The 5,130-nt window shown below is 42.2% G+C and overlaps 1 pseudogene; it reads right to left on the minus strand.

The window, feature by feature from the left end:
- Nucleotides 1–985: 985 nt before the first annotated feature.
- LOC106976716 (heat shock-related 70 kDa protein 2-like) lies at nt 986–3,803 on the minus strand (annotated as a pseudogene).
- Nucleotides 3,804–5,130: the final 1,327 nt, after the last annotated feature.

Consider the following 5,130-nt stretch of genomic DNA (forward strand, 5'->3'; position numbering starts at 1 on the left):
TATCAAACACTGGCAAAAGAAATTGAAGACGACGCAAAGACGTGATAAGACATTCCACGTTCACGCACTGGAAGAACAAACACTGTTAAAATGTCCATATTACCCCAGGGCGGCTGGGTGGCACAGGAGGGTTAAGTGTCTTGACTCTTGATTCTGGCTCAGATCACGATCTCACGGTTTGTGAGTTCAAGCCCCACATCGGGCTCTGTGCTGACAGCTCAGAGCCTACTTGGGATTCTCTCTCTTCCTCTCCCTCTGCTCCTCCCCTGCTTGTGTTTGCGCTCTCTCTCTCTCTCTCTCTGAAAAATAAATAAACTTAAAAACAGTACCCTAAGTAGGAGATTTCTGTTCTTGGTTTATACGCTCGGTTCATTGCCAGGTACTGACCTGCTTCGACCTGCCTTCAGTATTCTAAATCCATGAAAGAAAGGAAGCCCTGAACTACTCAAGAAAGTCAGAGATCTCACCTAACCAAAATGAATATTTGTCTTTGTTTCCTTTAAATTCTATTGTTAACTGTTCCTAATGTCAGTCTCCCCCCCTTAATATGCTTCCTCTTTTGTAAGTGAACAAAATACACACCAGCCCTGAAGAATGACAGTAAAACCACAGTACCATAATTGTGATGCATAAAGAAATCTTCCTTTTCTTTGACTCACAATTTAATAGGACTCATTGATAAGCTACAATTACAACCATATTTTCATGGAAAACGTGTTGAGCTTAAGAAGATCAAGAAGTAGGTCTTTCCCTCTTAAATCAATGGATGTTTTTACATATCTAGCTGAGAAGTCAAGGCATGAACAATCAGCAAAACACGTGGTACCTCGTTAAGTAACATACAATGAGAAGAGTTAAAATCTCCGATGGCAACTTGGACCTGGGAAGGACTGTAATTTTTCTGTAAATCGAGAGATGCAGACATCAGTGGGTCATGAAGACGTTTTAAAAAATACACAGAAATGTGACTGAAAGCAGTAAATTCTAATGTAGTATATAGATGAGTAGAATAAAATGTTTATCCAGGTTTGCAGCCACAACACTTGCTCACAACTAGTAACTGTTATTTAAGGGGTGAGACTGTGGGATGGTAACAGAGCCCGTTTCTTATTACCAAAGGGAAGCGCTGAAATATTTCATAAGTGATCGTTTCCAAACAAGTCCCCATCCATAAACTGCAGGTGCTGAAAAATGTGAAGATCGTAAACCCACAAGACGTAGGAGCATTCGTATTACGACGCTGAATAAACTCACAAATTTGTATCGTTAAACTAGGTTTTGAATCTTTCCTTTTTCATGCACACTGAGGATGCAAACTAAGCATGAAATACTGAAATAGAAACTGCACAAGTGGTGGCAGAGAACAGACTCATTCCAAAGAATGACCGTTTCGTCCGCTTGATCAGCACCAGACCTAGGCTCCTCTCAGTTGCGGAAGCCCACAGCCGCCAGATCCTACTGCCCAGTAAAGCCTCACGACACTTGGACTGAAAACTCTCAAAGTCTGTTACACTCACACTCTTCCCTTTCAGCCGTGTGCTGGTACTTGAGGCAGCTGAATGCTTCCCGACACCTTTCAAGAGCCTTCCTTTCATTTTCTCTACTGAACACGAGTCTCAGAGTGTTATTTTCAACTGTTTGCATGCCACTCAAGTTTAGGCTTCTATAGTATTTCTGGCTGTTACCCGATCTCCATTAACTTCATCTTCCAATCTCTATTTTCCTGCTTTCTAGAATCTGATCGATATCATCTTTACTGAGATGGCCTTTGTTGTTAGTAATGTTGATTTTGTTCTTCCTACTGGTACTTTTGTGTGAAGCCGTTACATTGCGATTGATCCTGGTGTCTATGTCAAAGGTCACCTGGATTTTAGGAATGCTCCGGGAGGCTAGAGGATCCCAGAGAGCAAAACTTGCCAAGCAGTTTACTTCTTTTAGTTACAGCCCTTTCTCCATCCTACGCTGTCACTAAGCAGTGGCCTGGGTGGCAGAGGAAGCAGTGAGCATCTGGGTTTGCTTTGTAGGAATGGTGGGGTCTCTCTTAGACATGCCATGACCTCCTTGTTGTTTCGATGCCCAAAGAAAAGGGGCATCATCAAGGAGCAGGAGATCTTCCGCATTGTGCAGCTACTCCTCATGAGGGCTGATGATTTTGTTGAGCTCCTTTCCATTCAACAAAATTGGAAGCAATTTCTGAAACTTTGGGGTACAAGTGGAATCACTGACTATCTCAGTTTCATTAACGTGGCTCTTGTCGAGTTTGGCATCCTTCAGAGACTCCTCTACTAGCTTTAGGGCACCACAGAAGACATCAGCACTCAGCTGGGCTCAAGAAACAGAAGTGTAGAAACCCATGTCCCTATAGAATAAATCAATTTCAATCCCGGCAGGAGCAAAGAAACCCAAGATACATTGTGCCTTCTCATAGGCAGTCTGGAGGCAGCGTACTGCCTGCTTGTGGTAGGTTACATCCTTCCTGTGCTTGCTTTTGGCCTCTTCCATCAGGTAGCTCACCATACAACTATCAAAAAGTTCCCCATCCAGGTGGGTGTTACCAGCTGTGGATTTTCCTTCAAAGATGTCATCCTGGATGTTTAGGATAGATACACCAAAGGTGCCACTACCTAAGTCAAAGATCGGCATGTTTCTCTCTTTTAAAGCTTCATTTTTTGTTGTCGTTGTTTTTAAACCCAGGCCATAAACTATGACTGCTGCAGTAGACTCATTAACGATTTCCAGGATATTAAGATCAGTGATGGTCCGTGCATTCTTTGTGGCCTGACACTGTAAATCATTTAAGTAGGTTAGAACAGTAATTACTGTATTTTCTGGCTTTTTTTCCACCCAAGGAGGCTGCAGCAAACTCTTTCATCTTGCTTAGAACGGAAGAGATCTCCTCTGGGGAAAAAACATTTTTTCCTTTATATTCTACAATTACTTTGGGTTTTCCCTTTTCACAAATCATTTGGAAAGGCCAGTGCTTCACTGCAACTGAACTCTGTCATCACCAAACTTACGACCAATCAGCCTACTGGCATCAAAAACGGTAGCGAAGTTCATCATCTCTTGGCTCTTAGCAACCTCATTGATGAGGTGATCACTCTGTGAAAGCCACATCGTTTGGACTGGTACGTGTGCCTTGGTCATTGGCAATGATCTCTACTTTTCTGTGCTGGAAGACCCCTACACGTGAATAAGTGGAACCCAGTTCAATACCCATTGGCAGGTCTTGATTAAAGAAAGCAAAGGGGGGAGCGAGGCAGAAAATAGTTTAAAGGAGACCTATACCCTCTATGTTCTCCACTACTTTTCCTTCACCGTATTTCAATCCTTATGCGGGTCAAACTCACACATAAATGGGTTTGGTTTACAATTCATTCAGATGGTAATGTGTTCCACTTGTACTCCATTGTCTGCAGGCTTTCACTGCACTTGGTAATAGATGTCAAACTACAAGGTGACCTCCAGAATTCTGAGAATGGTATCAAACCATCAGGGCAATCAATAAGGCTTCAAAGCTTTGGGGTCATTTGTGGTTTCTCTCATGCCCACATCTAATTTGTTCCCAGGTCCAGTCCGTGTTTCCTGTTTGCTTGTGTCCTTCCACACTGCCACCACTCTAGTTCAATGTTTTATTACTTCATGCTCAGACCACCACGGTAGCATTATCACTAGTATTTCTCCTTTCTCTGATCTCATGACCTATTCAGCAGCATCATTCATTCATCCATCCATCCATGCATTCATTCAGTAAAAATCAATTATAGATCTAACATTTGCTAAATACTGCGTTCGATGTTGAAAATAAAAGGATCAATTAAATAGGGCTGCTATCTTCCATGAATACCATCATGCTGATCTTTTTATTTTTAAAGTTTTTATTTATTTATTCTGAGAGAGAGAAAGAGAGAGAGAGCGCACGGGGGAGGGGCAGAGAGAGGGGGGAGAGAGAGAAGAATCTCAAGCAGGCTCTGCACTGATGCTGACCTTTTAAAATTAGGCCTTTTAACCTAAATGTGAGACAGGAAGCCATCAAAATCCTTGAGGAGAAAGCAGGCAAAAACCTCTTTGATCTTGGATGCAGCAACTTGTTACTCAACACGTCTCTGGAGGCAAGGGAAACAAAAGCAAAAAATGAACTACTGGGACCTCATCAAAATAAAAAGCTTCTGCACAGTGAAGGAAACAATCAGCAAAACTAAAAGGCAACCGACAGAATGGGAGAAGATATTTGCAAATGACATATCAGATAAAGGGTTAGTATCCAAAATCTACAAAGAACTTCTCAAACTCAACACCCAGAAAACAAAGAATCCAGTGAAGAAATGGGCAAAAGACATGAATAGACACTTCTCCAAAGAAGACATCCAGATGGCCAACCGACACATGGAAAAATGCTCCACATCACTCACCATCAGGGAAATACAACTCAAAACCACAGCGAGATACCACCTCACACCTGTCAGAATGGCTAACATTAATGACTCAGGCAACAACAGACGTTGGCAAGGATATGGAAAAAGAGGATCTCTTTTGCACTGCTGGTGGGAATGCAAGCTGGTACAGCCACTCTGGAAAACAGGATGGAGGTTCCTCAAAAAACTAAAAATGGAACTACCCTAAGACCCAGCAATTGCACTACTAGGTATTTATCCACGGGATACAGGTGTGCTGTTTCAAAGGGACACATGCACCCCCATGTTTATAGCAGCACTATCAATGATAGCCAAAGTGTGGAAAGAGTCCAAATGTCCATCGATGCATGAATGGATAAAGAAGATGTGGTATATATATATACAATGGTGTATTACTTGGCAACCAAAAAGAATGAAATCTTGCCATTTGCAACTACGTGGATGGAACTGGAGGGTATTATGCTAAGCGAAATTAGTCCGGCAGAGAAAGACAAATATCATACGACTTCACTCATATGAGGACTTTAAGAGACAAAACATATGCACATAAGGGAAGGGAAACAAAAATAATATAAAAACAGAGTGGGACAACACATAAGAGACTCTTAAATATGGAGAACAAACAGAGGGTTGCTGGAGGGGTTGGGGAGGGGGGATGGGCTAAATGGGTAAGGGGCATTAAGGAATCTACTCCTGAAATCATTGTTGCACTATA

This window comes from Acinonyx jubatus, chromosome X, assembly GCF_027475565.1.
Source record: "Acinonyx jubatus isolate Ajub_Pintada_27869175 chromosome X, VMU_Ajub_asm_v1.0, whole genome shotgun sequence".
NCBI classification, from domain to species: domain Eukaryota; kingdom Metazoa; phylum Chordata; class Mammalia; order Carnivora; family Felidae; genus Acinonyx; species Acinonyx jubatus.